The sequence below is a fragment of the Quercus suber genome, unplaced genomic scaffold (assembly GCF_002906115.3).
Source record: "Quercus suber isolate HL8 unplaced genomic scaffold, Cork oak 2.0 scaffold_28, whole genome shotgun sequence".
NCBI classification, from domain to species: Eukaryota; Viridiplantae; Streptophyta; class Magnoliopsida; order Fagales; family Fagaceae; genus Quercus; species Quercus suber.
Window position 1 is genome coordinate 754779 of NW_027069493.1, and position 20677 is coordinate 775455.

Genomic DNA, 20677 nt, shown 5'->3' on the forward strand with positions numbered 1-20677 from the left:
AACGAATTTGCTATTTGGTTATTAAAAAAAAAAAGGTTGGATATGTACAAACATACCTGTTTCTCCAAAAAAAAAAAGCAAAAAACATAAACAAACAAACAAACATACCTAAAAAACAGTGAGGTTTTTTTTTATTATAGTAAACTCAAAACTTTTGCTACCAACCTATCAAAAAAAAATTTTGCTACCAAATTCTAATTATAGGAACTTATACTACCAGATTAGTTATATCTTTATCCTGAAAAAAATATTGAGATAACCCATACAAAATGTGAGATTTTAGAAAGTGATAAATGAGCTAACTTTTTTTATTTTTTTAAATGTAGCTTCTACATTTAAGCAAACGGACCTAGGTTGATAAACCCTAAATTGAATGACCAAACCTTTTGATGTCAAGTGGCATTTGTTAAGACAAGAGATAGGTTATTACTTATTATTACTTCTTAGGTTTTTTTTTAGGCAATTACTACTTCATAGTAATTAAAAAAAAAATCAAGCTTCTAAATAATAAGAAAACAGAACTAAGGTGATAAACTCTAAATTGAATTACCAAACAGTTTGATGTTAAGTGGCATTGTAGCTCCACTAGCACTTGATATTTCCAAGGAATATGTCTAGGTTCAATTCTCTCGCCCCATTATAATTATTAATTTTTTAAAAACATTCTTTAAAGAACCAATGTTTCCTACATTTTTTGGACTTAAGGTAAGAATTTTTCTTTTTCTTGAAAAAAAAAGGTATGAATTTTTCCATGGTGAAATTTTGCAGTCATTAGAATTCTTTAAACATTTGTTATTTTATTTTATTTTTTGTAATTTCATAGTTGCAACATTAGGGAATGTATGGTTGGCCCAAGGCGTAGGCCTAAGGTCTATTCAAAAAAAAAAAAAAAAAGCCATTACGCCCTATATAAAAATACTCCGTGCCCCATAATAAAAATGCCCAACTTTTATCATAATAAATTTTTTTAATGGTTATCCACTATTTTTATCACATCTAACAAGGTCTCCAAATATTAGGCCAATAGAAACTTCAACCCAAATGAAACCTTAAAATTTTTTTTTTTTTTAAATGTTATAAATTTGTCAAAATATCAATGATAATTAATTCCCTTGTCAAATTGAGACTTTTTTTCTTTTAAATATCCTACTACTACAAAGTAAATTGACCACATTAGCCACCTAATCTCCCACAATGCCATACACCAAACAATCAAAAATACCATGCATCATTATATCCAAGATAAAATAAATCTCATCTTTTTGTAAAATTTTATGCTTGAATTATGATATTTAAGTTTCTATATGAAATTAACCTTGGTTTGGTTAGCTAATTCATCAAGTTATGTCTTCAATTCTCCTTAGCCACACTTAAATTTATCACATTTGACCTCAAACTATATTGAGTCTGACCTTAGGGAGGGGGATTTGAACTCCTATTCTCCTAATAAAGGCTAACAGATCTTGTCATTGAATTTTAAGGATTTTAATTTGCCAACATTTGTTAAAAAATTATGTTTGATATACCATAAATTACCTAGAATACACTTATGAAATAAATAATGGATTTAATGGAATCCAGCCTAAAATCAAATTCCACTTAAGAAAGAAATACACTTATTTAGTGGATAAATTAGCAAAAGACTCTAAATGGGCATTTAATAATGGGTAGTATTAATATGAAAATATAATAAAATATGAAAGACTATGATATCAACCATATACTTTAAGGGCTAAAAGTTTATTTTAGTTTAGGATAAAGGTGAGGACAAATTTTCTTATCCTACCAAAAATTCAATATCCTATTTTTTGGAATTAAAGTGGTTGAAGTCGTATTCTATGGTTTTACCAAATCTAAAGATCCTAATCTTGGGCATTAAAGAAGGTGAAGAAAGGGAAGTGTTAGCTACGTCCACAATATTTTTACAATAAATCTTATGTGGTAAGTTGTTACTGGTTCTAATTTAAAACCACTATTGAAATTACTTTTTTGACAACTAATAGAGGTGGCTCCAGGAATTTTTTTCAGGATGGTCATTAAGAAACTTAAATTAAACAAAATTTAATAAAAATAAAACTTGAATATATTGACATAAAAAAATTTTAAAAAAAAATCTCAAATACATAAAGGTTTAAAATTTCCTTTTATGAGTTTTTCATATTTGAAATTGTTGTATGATAGCTTCATTATTAATGCTATCAATTACATCTTTTTCAATGCATGCAACCAATAAGTAATTTTAAACTACTGATCTCCCATTCAATTACCTAAATCTTGTCTAAATAAGTAACAATATAAACAAAATGCATCATCTTTTTTTATGACATGTTCCAACCAATATTTTGTATTCTTTAAACTAATCAAGATTAAATCAATGCAATGCTTCACTAACTTCCTTTTTAGGGAAAATGCGGTTAAGAGGTTGACAAGAATAACTTTAGGATGAAAAGATATTCTTTAAACCAACCATGTATGCTCTTTTTATTTTCTCCTTATCATTAGGATGAAAAGATAAGACCTTTTCTCATAGCCTAGAATCTAAAAGAAAATTAACCAAGTAATTATGAATTTGTTTAGAAGATAAAATTTGCAATAAAAGTGATTTCCTTATAAGATTTTGTCAATAGTGCTAACAAAAGAATAAAGGGTAAACTATAAGTTCATTTGAAAGATTCAACTTAGGCATTAAACTGTTACATAAATCGTGTTCAATAAAGTATTGAAACATTATTTTAGTGCATATGCGTATGTACAAGATGTATCACATAAATCCAAAAAATTCAGCTAAAGATTAAAGCAAGCACTAACCAACTAGCTATTGGAAAATATGCTTTTTTTATATATATAAAAATAGCAATTAAAAATATGTCTTTTGAAAAAATAATTTAAAATATCACAATTAAACATTCGATTTGGGCTTTTATGCTAATTTATTTGTTTGGATAATATTTGAGAAATGCTATGTCCACAAATTTTCACAACAAATCTTAGTTGACAATTGTTATTGGTTCTAATTTACATATCACTAAAATTGTTTTTTTGTTCACTGGTAACAACCTACCACTTAGGATTTGTCGTGAAAATGTTGTGAAAATATTGTGAATATAGCATTTTTTGCAATTTTTTGGTTCAATCTTTAATTGACCAAAATTTTGGAGAGGTCAAATTTTATTTTTAATGGACTCAAATTTTTATTTAGGATGTTCAAGTTTTTTTTGGGGTGGTCAAGTTTTTTTTTTTTCTAGGTGATCAATAATCAATATTAATCTAAAATTCATTTTTTTAAGGTATAAAAAATAAAAATAAAAATAAAAAAATCCAAGCTTAGGGTGGTCTTGTGACCACCCTAAATCATACATAGCACTACCCCTGACTAATAATAATTAGCAATAATCTGTCTCATAAAATTTGTTATGAAAGTATTACGAAAATTTTGTGATCATTCTTCAATGATGTATAGATGAGGAAAGAAAGTCCAATAAACCCGACTAGCCTTATTAAGTAGGCGAAGGTCATGGGTAATTGATATAGATGCATCTCTCCTTCTAGCACTGAATAATAAAAGGAAAAAGGAAAAATGATAAATGCACTAATTTTTTTTTTTAATAAAGAAGTCAGCTTCTACATTTAAGCAAGTGGACCTAAGGTGATTAACTCTAAATTGAATGACCAAACTGTTTGATGCCAAGTGGCATTTGTTACGATGGGAGATTAGTTTTTTTTTTTTTGGTCAGTAAGGAAATATCATTCGACTAGGAATTTATAAGTCTGTTACAACACAAGCTAGCTTTATCATTAGCTAGAATTCTTTCCACCACAGGCGGTGGCTGCAAAAATACATCATACAAAATTACATCACTTGCACCTATTTTGGCCATAGCATCGGCACATTGATTGGCCTCCCTAAAGATGTGCTTTATCTGCTTGTTGGGAATCTCCTTCACTAGGTTCTTACAATCATTTAGCAAAGGTTCCAAAGTCAAGTTGGTAGTATTATTGTTCATAAGCAATACTACACTTAAAGCATCCAATTCAATGATGAGATTGTTCAGCCCCATTTCCTTAGCTAGTAAAAGGCCATCTCTAAGTGCCCACAGTTCAGCCGTACAACTGTTTGTGTTCCTAAGAGACCGAGCATAGCCTTTTAACCATTTCCCATCATGGTCCCTGATTACACCTCCCCCACCTGCACGCCCTGGATTACCAAGAGCAGACCCGATGGGAGATTAGTTATTATTACTTTTTAGGTTATTTTGAGGCTTGAAGCCCATTAATACTTCATAGTTTTTTTTGTTTTTTTTATTTTTTTTTTTAATTTAAACCAGCGTCTAAATTTTAAGCAAACGACCTAAGTTGATAAACTCTAAATTGAATTACCAAATTATTTGATGTCTATTGTCATTGTAGGTTGTAGCTCCATTAATACTTGATATTTCCAAGGAAAATGTCTAGGTTCAATTCTTTCATCCCTATTATAATTTTTTATTTATTTATTAAATTTAAAAAACATTATTCTTTAATGAACCTGTGGGGTGTCTGAGGACCAAGAAGAACAAAGAGCAGGACGTCCTTCACCAAGCCATTTGTAAAGTGCCTCAGATCCAAGAAGGTGGTTTGCCCAAGAAGAGGATGGGAAAGATGCATGATGTCTTATCAGTGCCTGAGGAGGAGAGGTAACACTCTAGGGGAGGAACAGTGTGGTGGTAGGAAGCTCTCTGAAAAGGTATACCTACTGCCCCACATTGAATGCTCTGTAACAACCTTATCAGTTGCATTGATGAGGAATTGACCCCTGAACAATGTCTTCACAGCTAGCAACCCCTTCTACCACCTTCAGTAGAATCTTGATGGGAAAAGTATCCAGGGAAGAGTTTTGGGGCGTACAAGTGGAGGGCTAGGATGCCAATATGGAAGATATATAAGGGAAAGAAACTCTACAGGAATGGGGGGATATAAAAAAATAAAAATGAAATAAGGAGAGAGATATAAAAAAAAATTTTTAAAAAATGAACATTGTATTGCATGACAAAACTAAAGTAAAATGTATACAAGAACTTTTCATTGGAAGTGACCAAGGAGCCTTTTTCTTCATCAATTGCTTGATTCCTTCTTTCTTGACTGTGAATCACATCATTAGCTCTAAGCTTAGGTAACCATTCTATTGTAATTGCCTTCCCATCTCTACACTAAAATAATTCTATTGTCTGGGCTTGGGTTGAAGTGCAAGGCATTACTAATCTAAGTGAGCTTGGGCTTCCAAATCCAATCCTTACATAACCAATGCTTTCTCCATCCTTTTGGTCTTAATATATGAATTTTTCCATGGTGCAATTTTGCGATCATTAGAATTCTTCAAACATTTGTTATCTTATTTAATTTTTTACAATTCCATGCAGGGACGAAGCCAGGACTTGAGGTTAGGGGGGGCGGTTTTGTTGTTGGTTGCATGCGGCAACTCTAGCTTCTGGCTCTGTTGCTTAATAGCTAATGATTTTTTATTTATTTATTTGTGTTTTTATGTGTGTGTTTAGATATGAACAAAATTTTTTTGTTTAAAATTTTTTAAAATGTCAGGTTGTTTATTTTGGGTAAAATTGCTTGATTGGACTTAATTGTTTTTAGCTTTACTATTGGCAATTTTTGTTGTTGGGTAATTTTTTGGTCTTGTTTACTTTATTTTAGCTTTTAGATTTGGCCTTTAAAATGAGGAAAATGTTAAAATTACAAACTTTTTTACAAATTGTTAATGTGGTGAGTGATTATTAGTAAGTAAAAATGTGATATAAGTGATGAGCCTAGATCCAAACCAATAAGAATTTACTATCTCAACAGTTTGTAAAAATATTGTAGAAAAATTTGTAGCTATAGTAGTACTCTTAAAAGAATCAATAATATTGTTAAGGGTGATAAAATGTAATTTAATAGAACAAAATTGTTATATTGGTACTTATGTATATATTAAATTTTTTTTTTTTTAAGATTAGGGGGCCATTGCCCCCCCCCCCCCCCTTCCTTTTGTCCAAGTCTCCCTCCGGCCCTAATTCCATGGTTGCAACATTAGGGGAAGTATAGTTGGCCTAAGGTCTATGTTCCCTATACAAAGTCATTACCCCCTTTATATAAACTAGCATGTAACACAATTTTTATTATTACCCCTTTATACAAAGTCATTACCCCATTTATAGAGACTAGCATGTAACAAAGTCATGCATTGGCCTAAACGCATGGGTGCATATAAAATTAAACACAATTTTTATTATAAAAATATAAATTATTAGTCAAATTATTTTTAAGAAATAGCATACACCACATGCATACATATCGATACATTTAAAATTAAACACAATTTTATCATAAATTTCTAAATAATTAGTAAATTTTTTTTAAGTAAATGTAATTAGTCATATATTAAAATTCTTACCTAAATTTAATACTACTTATGATCATTTGTTTTTCTAATTTTTAATAATATAGAACATGCGGTGATCTTTGTTTTGTGGTAATTTTTTTTTAGTATATGTGAGTAGGATTTTTTTTTTTTTTTATAGTTCATTAATATTAAATTCTTAGTATTTTGTACTCATTAACTCATTTAGCATAAAGATTAAAAAACTTAAGTGGACACATGGCACAAACTTAAGTAGATAATTATTTTGTGGTCCCCACATAAATTTAGACACATGGTACAAAATTGGATTCTAATTTCAAATTCTAATTGAACTTTCTTTAAGTTTTGCCTATTAATATATATATATATATAGAGAGAGAGAGAGAGAGAGAGAGAGAGAGAGAGAGATGTCCAACTTTTATCATAATAATTGTTTTTTTTTTAAAAGGGTTATAGCCTATTTTTCTCATACCTAACTAGGTCTCCAAAATATTAGACCAATGGAAACTCCAACCCAATTAAAACCTTAAATTATTATTGTAGGGGGCAGATCCTTGGAACTAGGCCCGGACCACTAAGATTAGGCTGGGATGGAGGCTCAATACAACTAATATGTAGAAGTGGGTAGCTAAGGCCAACACTCGATTCCTAAGGGTTATGGTTTGATAATTAAGGGGAAGGGATTAGTGAGAATGACAATACATGTATAAAATTATAGCAGGAACAAAGGGATTCTTATTCGAGTCATTCCTTAGCTCGAGGAAGCAATTGTTCTTAAACATACACTTCCCGATATTGCACTGGTCACTTTCTCTCTCTATCTCTCTACTTATCTCTCTTTGAACTTTTTTCGATCTCCCTTTCAAAAAGAACCTTACTTCCTATTTATAGGGATTGCATCCTAGCCTTCCACTTGGAGGGCTATTGATCTTTCCTTGGATACTTGTCCCATCACTGCCTTGCTAGTGGTAGTAGAGTAGGCTGCAAGCTATGAGGGCACTGTTCAGGGTTCATGTTGCCGTTAATGCGACAAGTTGAGTTGGTGCAATGTATTGAATGTGGAAGTGATGGATGTTTCCCCTAGATATTTCATCCCGCTCTTCTTTGTACGTCATAACGATCCTCCTCAGTTTCCAATTTCATAGCGTTTAGGCTTGTCTCTCTACTCCCAAGAAGTATTTGCTCCTCGGCCTCCTCGAGCAAATTGCCCACCTCGGTTCACTGATCCACCTGGCACCTTGGTTGTCCTGTTTGGGCTAGGCTTGATTTGATGAACAGTTGGGCCCTAGCATACCTCAAATGGATCTTGTTGACGGTTCCTTCTTTTCGAGCTCCCACCCCCCACAATTATTCTTTTTGAAACAATTATTATAAATGTGTTGAATCATCAATGATAATTAATTTACTTGTCAACTTGAAACTTAAAAAAAAAAAAAAATTAAAAAAAAGAAAAAAGAAAAAAGAATCCTACTTCTACAAAGTTAATTGTCTACATTAGCCAAATAATCCCCCACATGGCTATACACCAAACAATCTCACTCTCTCGCTTAACACTAAAATCAAAATTGAAAATTAGATTACAACTTTACTTAACCACACATCACCTTATATCCAAGATAAAGTAAATCTCTTTTTTTTTTTTAAGTCATAAATTTTCTTTTCTTTTTGTTAAAATTTATACTTGAATTATGATATTTAATTCTCTATATGAAATTAATCTTGGTTTAGTTAGTTAATTCATCAAGTTATGTATTCAATTCATCAGACACACTTAAATTTGTCACTTTTGGCCTTAAACTAAATGGAGTTAACCTTGCGAGAGGGGGATTCTAACTCATGTTCTCCTAATAAATGATAACATACTACGTTTTTGAGTTATAAGGCTTTTGGTCTTTCAACAATTGTTAAAACATTATGTTTGATACATTATAAATCACCTTGGTTAGACTTGTGAAGAAATAATAGATTTAATGAAATCCAGCCAAAAATCAAACTCCACTTGATAAGGGATACGCTTATTTAGTGAATAAATAAATGAAAGACTCTTAATGGAACATTTAATAATCTATAGTGTCAATATGAAAATAGAGTCAAACATGAAGGGCTAAAATGAAAACTTTGAAATGTAAAGGGCCAAAGTGAATTCAACCACAAACTCTAAAGGTTAAAAGGGTACTTTAGGGTCTGTTTGATTCGGGGTGAAACATGGAAAATATAAAATAAGGGAGAGAAAAGTGGAGAGAATTGAAGTTTTTGGTTGGAGAGAAGGGGAGGATGGAAAATTGGTGGAGCCTAGTTGTTTTATCCACTGACCTACCAAAATTCTATCTCCCTAATTTGGGGAGAAAATAGAGAGGAAACGAATAGTTGCATCAATAACCAAACTATCTTTTTTCTTTCTTTCTTTCTTGGGTGTGGACCTACTGGTTGCTTTTGCTTTTTTATTTTTTTGGGAGTGATACAAGTTTTGCTCTTTTTTTTTTTATTTTTTTTAATAAATTTAGGTGATTGCCTCTTTTTATTTTATTTTTTAATTGTTTACCAATTTTTTTTTATTAATTGGGTATCATTTTTTAATAAGGGCATAAGAGTAAATTTATACAAATTCATTTTTTTCGTCTCTCCACTTTTCCACCACCAACCAAATACAAATAGGGGAAACTAAAATCTCTTCTATCTTTCCAACTTTTTATCTCTTCTCTATTTTCTATCCTCATACTTTTCCACTCCTTCAACAAAATGGATCCTTAGTCTAGAATAAAAGTGGAGCAAAATATAAGCCAAATATTATTATCCTACAAAAAATTTAATATCCTAATTTGTGGCATTAAAGTGGTTAAAGTCATATTTTCTTGTCCTACCAAATTTAAAGATCCTTATCTTACCACCACGCACCTTTGACGTGATGATCACTCCACAAGTACAAAGTTCTTATGAGATGAGGGGGGAAAGGGCCGGGGTTCAAGTCTCCAGAATGGAGCCTTATACACATATACACTTAGATTAGACTAGAGTAAAATTTATATCTTGTATATTGCAGGGGCCTTTTTGTGCTATTGGGCTGAGCCTATTTTGCTGAGTTAAGGCCTATTTTGCTGTGGGTTGGAGAGTCAAGTCTAGCCCACTATTCTAGTAGGACCTTGCTAAAAGGCTAGTTTTTGCACAAGCCTAGCACCCCAAGAATAAAGACAACAGATATTAACAAGTACGGATATGTATCAATTCATGAACGTCAGTACATATTCATAAGCTTAAAGCGAATGCCTTATGGCAGAAAGACAAGTTATAGCGGAGACAAGTAATCAGGGGAGCATTTAACACTATCAATACGACAGAATATTAAATGAGACAATAGAATATAAAAACAATGCAGTAGAATATAAAGTGATATAGTAGAATGTAAAATTATAAGCATTTCCATAAGATTATGCATTATGGGGGATGGGCCTAGATGGCTATTTGTTGCTGTTTTTAAGATTTCAAAAAGTGGGTTTACTATAAAAGGGAGGGAAAAGATAGCCTATTGATGCATGCATTTTTTCCGTATCTACTCTCTTTTCTTTCTACCATGTCTACTCTCTTTCTGCCATGTCTACTCTCTCTCTTCCACTACCCATTTCACGATAGATCTTAATTTGTTTGGTTTTGCCATAAGGCATTCCCTCCTTGCTTAAACAAATAAGACTTTGGGTCTCTCCACTTACCTCTCTAGTATGCATTAAGTTGTCCCAGCCATTTACTACCTATTTTGGGCAAAGATGACATCCTAGCAAAGCATTTCCTAAAAGAGGCCTTGGCTAGATATTGGGAATAGGCCCTTTTCCCCCCTCCACCAAACCACACCCTCTGCAAATCTCTTGACTATGAGTCCATTCCCTTGCATTGGGGTTAGTGGTGCTCTGGCCATAGTGTGGTTGTTCCACTTCTCTCTGTTTTTGTTTTCTTTCTTTCCCACGTTATTTTTGCCTTTGCTACTCAACTTTGTCCCATTCTACTCTTGTATGCTCTCTGCCCGTGCTCATCTTTTATGGATGATGACACGGGCTCATTGGGCTTGCCTCACTTTTGCCTCTTCTTGGGCTCGAGGGTTTGCCTATTGCTGCTTTCAGCTGTATTGGCCCATTGGGCCTTGTTCCTATTTCTTCTTTTACTTGGACCTTTTCAGCCCTTAGTTCATGTCATTACTTACAAATCTTATATTGCATTCCCTTTTCACTTATCATGGGGCTTTTCTGTTGTTGGGCCCTTTTTGTCAAAAATGGGCCTCAACATATATATATATATATATATATGATTGAGTTCAAGTTAGACTTAGTATAATTCTAAGTAATATTACACCACCCAATAACTTGTTAATGAATTTATATTTTGAAAATTCCACCATTAGATTACATGTTCTATATATTCTAAACATGCATGCAAAATTTCATATCAATTGGATGTTATTTACCATTCGATCCATAAACTTATCTTTTATACATTAGTTTTTTTTAGAGGATCTTATACATTATTTTAAACTACAAAGACTCAAATTTACACAATTGATAGATGACTTGACTATTGATTTTTGATGACTTTGAAATTTTGCAAGCATGGATAATATATAAAAATAATGTAATCCAACAGTCAATTTGTCAAAATTCATATCCAATTAAAAAATATTAATTGGTATAATATTACTTAGAATTACACCAAATGTAACTTGAACACAATAAATTAATAAAGAAGGTGAAGTGTAGATATGGAAAGAAACTCTAATAAATTAATCTGGCTAACCCAATAAATTATTAGGTAGGTGAAGGTCACCCGTAATTAATGTAGATGCACTTCTCCTTTTTAGGCATTTAGCACTAAAAAATAAATAAAAAAATAAAAAAATTATTTCTGAAAATTTAAATAAAAGTGTTACATTCACAATATTTTTACAACAAATATTAAGTAATAAGTTAAATAGTGGGTTGTTGGTTTTAATCTAAATTCATTATTGAAATTAGTCAAATTACTTTCTTGCTTATTAGTAACAACAAACAATAACTTATCATTTAAGATTTATTGTGAAGTGTTGTGAAGTATTGTAAAAATATTATAAATATAACAATTTTTTTTATTCAAAAGTGGACCTGATTTTACCATACCTACTCATTCTACTTAAGAGAGTTGAGCCCGCTAATCCTATTGACTACTAGGCTACTTAAAAATATCGTACTACTAATAAGTAAGGCACTACCTCCCTCTATTAAATCTTTTTGATCAACCTTAAAATTTTCAAAAATCACCCTTCACTTTAACTAAGCCCCTAAGTCGTGGGCTTTCATTAAAAAAAAAAAAAAAAAAAAAACCACAACTCACAATTCACAAGCTATCTCAGATGTTAATAAAAGAAGTCCAATGTCTATAGAATTATTCATAGAAGGGTGCTTCATGACCATGTTCTAATCCCTGTGAACATGTGTGTTGATCACATTAGCATGTTTAGTTCAAACATGCGTGTTTATCATTACATCATCATGCTTAGATTTTGACATGTGTGCTTTACTATTCCACCAATAATCATACTACCATACTTGTGGAGCCTCATGGTGCAATTTGAGTATTAATTAAATATTTATTTAATATTTAGCATTTTTTTCATTTAAAATCTATTTTTTAGATGCAAAACTACAAATTAAAACGAATCCATAGNGCACCATGAGGCTCCACAAGTATGGTAGTATGATTATTGGTGGAATAGTAAAGCACACATGTCAAAATCTAAGCATGATGATGTAATGATAAACACGCATGTTTGAACTAAACATGCTAATGTGATCAACACACATGTTCACAGGGATTAGAACATGGTCATGAAGCACCCTTCTATGAATAATTCTATAGACATTGGACTTCTTTTTGAGTATCGATAAAGCCTCTGATGGGATGGACGACCAGAAAAAAGGCGAATAGACAATCAACAGATGGAAGCAAAAGATAGGAAGATGAAAACTATAAAAGAAGAGCTAGTAAAGCCAAAGAGAAGGGGGAGAAAGAAAGGCCTCCTCGGCCACAGGCCGAGGAGCATTCCCTCATTTGTAAGAAAACACTTAGCCATTTTTAAAAGATAAGTTTGGGCATGGTGATCAACGGCCAGCACCTAAGCCTGTCAGCCCACCCTCTATAAATGTATTGTTTGGGCTTGTTGGGCTGAAAACCCAACACTCAATTCAAATTGAGTCCTTATAACTTCCATTAGTAAATGAAAATCTCTATTAGTAAAAATTTGGAGGCATTTTTTCATTGAGAACTTAGATGGTTGCCCATTTGCCTCACCCATTGAGCCCACACTTTGGTTCTAACATGAGATTACCCTATCATAAGATCAACTCATCTTAATCAAATGATATATATAAAAGCGTTAAACTTGATTTGTCCACGTTGGAGTTGCGCTCCAGTGCCTTGGATTTGGTCAACTACTACTCTGCATTCAACAATTAATTTTAAAAGATCCATTTCTCTCCCCTTTCTCTCTCATACATTTCAGATTATATCTATAAGGGACTTGGGGATTTGATTTTTAGGTATTACCGGTTAGGAACCCAATCAGGTAGCAAGATAACTCAATTTTTAAAATTTTTTATTTAAGAAAAAATGTTACATCGCGTAAAAAGATGTCATATCATTACTCCATTAACGATTTGGGCAGTAACATTTACGATAGATAATAGAAAAACTAGTTGCATTCATCATATTCAATTATTTTATATGTTGATGAACAATTATTAAGACATGGTTCATTTGTAAATTTTTTGGGCAAATTATTGAATATGATGCAAGAGAATTTTGCATGAGTTTATATATATATATATATATACACTCTAATTTTAGCAATTTGGTTCAATAAAATTACACTCAGTCCTTCTTTAATAATATCATTAATCCTTATAAAGTCAATAAAAATTTACAGATCTAAAATTTAAAATAAAATTAATAAGCCCAAAAAAAATTAAGTTCAATTAACTAATTTTACCCAAAATAAATAACTCAGCCATTTAAAATATTTTAAACAAAATATTTTTGCTCTTACCCAACAACAAATACACAAACAATTCCAAGTGACCTAACTGAGAGAAGAAATTGAGCCACTATGGAGCCAGCATTTTTTTGTCCTTCTAATAATTCTATTCAATAAAACGCTGTTATTTATGTAAATATATCATAGTAGTTTTTTATTTTTAATTGTTGTACTAATTGTAAGTCTAATCTGACTCAAACATATGTATATGCGTCATTATTTCAATACTTAAGAGAATCACTTTATTAGTCGGTAGACCTGATAATTTCTCAAGTAATCGCATGTCTTGTCAGCTACTTTTTTTATTTTTTCTCTGAAAAGATTCTCCTTTGTGTGAGCATGTGTTCATGTGTCCTTTTCCTTTAGCTCTGGACATGCAATATCGCAAAGGCAATCATGATTAACGCACGGCGTGCCTCTCTCTGTAGCAAATCATGAAATCCCATGATCCTTGGGAACCTGTCCATCGAATTTTAACTTCGTACGAATCTACAATTTTTAAGGATTAACCTTACCATTGAACATGAATTATCATGGCCACATATTTAGACCATTTGAATTTTCCTTTCGCCAATCATATTTTGGCCTACCAGCACCTTTATACTTGTGATGGATATGCCTCCAAGCTTCGTACTGTCCTCTTCACCACTTTAGAGAGAGAGGGAGAAAATTACATTCTAAACCATAAATTTTAACGACAGTTCAAATTGGACCTAATATTTAAGATTATCACAAGATGGTTTCATTAGTTTCAAATCAAATCTTGAAATTTAAAATCACATCAATTTGAACTCTCTAAGCAAATCTATAGAAATCAAATTTGAAAATTTGAAGGTTTAAATTCATCTGTTTTAGAAGTTGAGTTGATTTAAAACTAACGAAACTATAAAATATAAATTGTTCCACTTTGGAGTTGCGCTCCATTGCCATTGGAGTCAAACTACTACTGCTGCATTTCAAAAGATCCATTCTCTCCCTTTCTCTCTTATACATTTCAAATATCTGTAAGAACTTGGGGATTTGATTTTGGAGTATTACAGGTTAGGAACCCAATCAGGTAAGCAAATTTTTAAAATTTTTTATTAAGAAAAAATGTTACGTCGCGTAAAAAGATGCCATATCATTACTCCATTAACGATTTGGGCAGTAACATTTACGAATATAAATAGAAAACTAGTTGCATTCATCATATTCAATTATTTTATATGTTGATGAACAATTATTAAGACATGGTTCATTTTATAAAATTTTTGGGCAAATTATTGAATATGATGCAAGAGAATTTTGCATGAGTTTATATATATATATATATATATATACACTCTAATTTTAGCAATTTGGTTCAATAAAATTACACTTGGTCCTTCTTTAATAATATCATTAGTCCTTATAAAGTCAATAAAAATTTACAGATCTAAAATTTAAAACAAAATTAATAAGCCCAAAAAAAATTAAGTTCAATTAACTAATTTTACCCAAAATAAATAACTCAGTCATTTAAAATATTTTAAACAAAATATTTTTGCTCTTACGCAACAGCAAATACACAAACAATTCCAAGTGACCTAACCGAGAGAAGAAATTAAGCAACTATGGAGCCAGCATTTTTTTTGTCCTTTTAATCATTCTATCCAATAAAACGCTGTTATTTATGTAAATATATCATAGTAGTTTTTTATTTTTAATTGTTGTACTAATTATAAATCTAATCTGACTCAAACATATGGAGTTTTTTGGCTAAATATTGCTAATTCTGAAACATATTTGCATTATAGGTACTGTTACAAATTATTTGGGGATTTGAGGAGAGAGATTGAATTTTGGCAATAGTGTTGCAAAATTCCAAGAAAAGTAGGAGTGAGAATGAGGGAAAAGGTGGAGAGAGAAAAATAGTGAATTACGGCAACACTGTTGCCGTAATTCACTGCCCAAATATCTGTCCAGGTACTGTGAGACGAAGTGCTCTGAGTGGTGCCCCAAACAAACTAAAAAAAATTGTCCCTATTGTGACAATACCATTGCCGAAAATGGGAGTGGAAAAAAAAGTGAATACCGAAATCTGGGAGGAATTTAAAAAAAAAAATATAATATGTTACGTACACAATATTTTTACAATATTTTTACAACAAATTACAGGTAACTGATTATTATTAATTCAAATTTAAATTTAACATTGAGATTACTATTTTAATCCAACAATAACAATAAGTAACAATCTGACACTTAAAATTTGTTGTAAAAATATTGTAAAAATTGTGTGCACTTCATTTCTAAAAAAACAAAAAAAAATTCCCAATTGTGGCAATGGTATTACCGAAAAACCATTGCCACAATTGAAGAAAAAAAATTCCCAATTGTGGCAATGGTATTGCCGAAATTGTGGAAAAAAAATTTCCCCACAATTTCAGCAATGCCATTGCCACAATTGGGATTTTTTTTTTTTTTTTTTAAGAAATAAAGTGCTCACAATTTTTACAATATTTTTACAACAAATTCTAAGTGTCAAGTTGTTACTTATTGTTATTGTTGGATTAAAATAGTAATCTCAATGTTAAATTTAAATTTGAATTAATAATAACCAGTTACCTGTGATTTGTTGTGAAAATGTTATAAAAATATTGTGTACGTAGCACATTATATATATATATATATATATTTTTTTTTTTTTAAATTCCTCCCAGATTTCGGTATTCACTTTTTTTTTTTCCACTCCCATTTTCGGCAATGGTATTGTCACAATAGGGACAAAAAATTTTTAGTTTGTTTGGGGTACCACTCAGAGCACTTCGTCTCACAGTGCCCGGACAGATATTTGAGCAGCGAATTACGGCAACTATTTTTCTCTCTCCGCCTTTTCCCTCATTCTCTCTCTTACTTTTCTTGGAATTTCGGTAACACTGTTGCCAAAATTCAATCTCTCTCCTCAAATCTCCAAATAACTTGTAACAATCCCTATAACGCAAATACCTTTCAAAATTAACAATATTTAGTCAAAAAACTCCAAACATATGTGTCATTATTTCAATACTTAAGAGAATCACTTTATTAGTCGGTAGACCTGATAATTTCTCAAGTAATCGCATGTCTTGTCAGCTACTTTTTTTTATTTTTTCTCTGAAAAGATTCTCCTTTGTGTGAGCATGTGTTCATGTGTCCTTTTCCTTTAGCTCTGGACATGCAATATCGCAAAGGCAATCATGATTAACGCACGGCGTGCCACTCTCTGTAGCAAATCATGAAATCCCATGATCCTTGGGAACCTGTCCATCGAATTTTAACTTCGTACGAATCTACAATTTTTAAGGATTAACCTTACCATTGAACATGAATTATCATGGCCACATATTTAGACCATTTGAATTTCCCTTTCGCCAATCATATTTTGGCCTACCAGCACCTTTATACTTGTGATGGATATGCCTCCAAGCTTCGTAGTTCGTACTGTCCTCTTCACCACTTTAGAGAGAGAGGGAGAAAATTACATTCTAAACCATAAATTTTAACGATAGTTCAAATTGGACCTAATATTTAAGATTATCACAACATGGTTTCATTAGTTTCAAATCAAATCTTGAAATTTAAAATCACATCAATTTGAACTCTCTAAGCAAATCTATAGAAATCAAATTTGAAAATTTGAAGGTTTAAATTCATCTGTTTTAGAAGTTGAGTTGATTTAAAACTAACGAAACTATAAAATATAAATTTTTTAAAGAATGACTATCAAATATAATTTGTAACCGCCTTAAAATTTAAGATTTAATTTGAAATTATATCATTTAATTTGAAACTATCCTTAAGATATGATATCTAAAATGAGTTTCTAAAAAATATCTAAAATATAATTAACCAAAAACATGTCCTTTTGTAAAAAATAAATTTTAAAAAAAAAAAAGTCCTTTTGTGTGTGATGACATGACAATTTGTCAACCACAACTCAACGAGGACCATTTTCTTTTCATGCGTTACAAAAAATAAGTTTATTAGGGTAAATTTTTTATCACAACTTGTTAAAAAAATAAGTTTAGGATCACATATTTTATAGCAACATATTGAATATTAATTAAATTACTTTCCGCCAAATAGAAACGGTGTACAAAGTCATAAACAAAGCCTGTCATTTTAGAAGAGTTGATAAAAAAAAATGATAAAGCATGTCAGATTGCAATTATAAAACCATCAACAGCGATATATAATTATAGATTTTACTAATGTGTGCATTATATATACAGAACAAAGTTTAGTTACAAAATTGATTGTAGCTTTAACCTATAAACTCACTTAATAAAATAAATATTACTACATATTTTGAAAATCTAACCGTTGAATTACATGTTTTTTACCCTCTTAATGCACATGTCAATTTTTGTGTCAATCGGATATCATTTACTATATAATCTATAATCTTATATTTTGTGCATAATTTTAAATTACAAAAACTTGCAATTTAAAAATTTATCGATGACATAGCTATTTATCTTTAATTTTCTTGAAATTTTACAAACATGGAAGATATAAGAAGAAGATGCAATCCAATGGTGGATTTGTCAAAATTCACCTCTAATAAAAAGATATTGAGTGAATTTGTAGCCTAAGGTTACAAGGTGAACTTTGTCCATATATATATACTCCCAGCGGATCCATCATTATAGTGAGGACGCCAGCATGTAAAGGAAGCAAAATGGACATCAATAAAAGATTCGGATTCGGAGGATGACATCAAATCATTGGCAAAAAATAAATACAGGAAAACGCAATATCAACAACCACTTCCTGTTTCTCAAAAAAAAAAAAAACAACCACTTCCTGTTTCCTGTCATAATAACATAATATACTGTGCTCGTTATCTTAGCTTTTGTGCGTGTAATAGTATTCTTTTATATTTTTTGATTAGTTAATAAATTCATTACATGAGCTTTATGGGTGCAATGATACTCTTTTTAATTTTTTGATCAGTATTCTTTTATTAATGTCCTGATTTGTATGCTCGACAATTTACAGTTGCCACAATATGTGGATCTTTTGTACTAATCACATCAAATTCAGGAGCAGCCCAACATAATTTGGGGCCTAAAGCAAAAATTTATGCAGGACCTTTAATATATAAATATTAATTAAATAAAATTATTTAATAACAATTAAATCAATGTTAATTTGATACATTAAATACATAATTTGATGAATAATACCGACTAAACTAATGTTTGTTTCATATATAGATAATTGAATATCATATTTGAACTATATATATTAATCAAAAGAAATAAAAATATATTTTGATTAAAAAAAATACTATATTTTGGATATATGACAATGCATAGTTACGTAAAATTTTAATCTAATTTTTATTTTTATATCTTGTTTTTAAGAGAGAGAGAGAGATGGATATTATTTGGTGTGTGACTTTATAGGATATCAATTTACAAAAATTAAAGTTTCAAACTATTAGGAGAGATTAATCTGTAATTGATGATTTAACACATTTGCAACATCTTTTTGAAACATTTTAGGATTTCAATTGGTTTAAGGTTCTATTGGTCTCGTACTTTGAGAGTCTTAATAGAAATAGAAAAAAAAAATTGCTAATTAAAAGCACTATAAAAAGTTCAAAATATAATATGACATTGACCCTCATTGATGAACTTCATCAATTTAACTAATGAAAGTTTATATCACTTTTTTGTGATTAATAACATGACAATTTGTAAGCCAATAGTAAAATTTGCAGTATCTTTAACATCCCTAATTTAAAAAAAAAAAAAAATGTACAACTTTTAAAGAATATATATAATTTTATAAAAATTTGGATCTTTAATCATGGGAAGTGGGGCATTTTTCCCCAACAGAAATTTTGTTTTTTGGTGGGGCCTTAGGCCTAGGCCTTGGGATGGCCCTAATCAGAACACTGGACTATATAACCAAGTAACACTAAAAGAGTCTATTTCTAATGAACCAAAGAATTTAGTTTTCCATAGTCACCTTGTGGACTCATTAGCCCAGAGTTGGTACTATTGTCCTGTTAGGTTTGTGAAAAACAATTCTTTCTTCAGGAAATCACCATGGCCAGCACATCTTCTACAAATATTGATACCTCCAAATTTCCTTTTGATCTTTTCCTTTGTAGACCCCCACCTTTGTGATGCCCTCAAAGTTCAAGTTCAAATCACAGGAGCTTCTCAGATACAAGACACTTATGCAGCCACACTCCATTATTTGCTTGCTTATAGGCTTCAAAATCATGCCTTTGATATGGAAGTCCCAGACATGGCCCAAACCAATGATGCATTGCTTATCCAAGTTGACCTAGGATTAACTCCTACGTGCACATTTGTCCCTAGACAACTTACAAGGGATCAGATGACTTCCCTTTTTCTAGAATCATGGATTAGCCTAAAACTTAGAAATAGTAAATTACTCTTTTAACCAGTTTGTGTTTTTTAATTTAAAATTATTTAAATAAAAGATAAGAGTATTTTAGAGAGTTTAAGACTTTGTAGAAGAGTATTTTAGTACACAAAATGTTAAAACCCAATCAATGAATCATGTTATTAATAATCTAGAAAATAAGCATGGGTTGACGAGAAATATCTGAAGCCCCATTTGTTTGAATTCAGCTGATATCCTCTCTTTTTTTTTTTTTTTTTTTTTGGCTGAGAAGAATTGAGCTGATAAAAAAAAAATGTACAACTTTTAAAGAATATATATAATTTTATAAAAATTTGGATCTTTAATCATGGGAAGTCGGGCATTTTTCCCCAATAAAAATTTTGTTTTTTGGTGGGGCCTTAGGCCTAGGCCTTGGGATGGCCCTAATCAGAACACTGGACTATATAACCAAGTAACACTAAAGAGTCTATTTCTAATGAACCAAAGAATTTAGTTTTCCATAGTCACCTTGTGGACTCATTAGCCCAGAGTTGGTACTATTGTCCTGTTAGGTTTGTGAAAAACAATTCTTTCTTCAGGAAATCACCATGGCCAGCACATCTTCTGCAAATATTGATACCTCCAAATTTCCTTTTGATCTTTTCCTTCGTAGACCCCCACCTTTGTGATGCCCTCAAAGTTCAAGTTCAAATCACAGGAGCTTATCAGATACAAGACACTTATGCAGCCACACTCCATTATTAGCTTGCTTATAGGCTTCAAAATCATGCCTTTGATATGGAAGTCCTAGACATGGCCCAAACCAATGATGCATTGCTTATCCAAGTTGACCTAGGATTAACTCCTATGTGCAC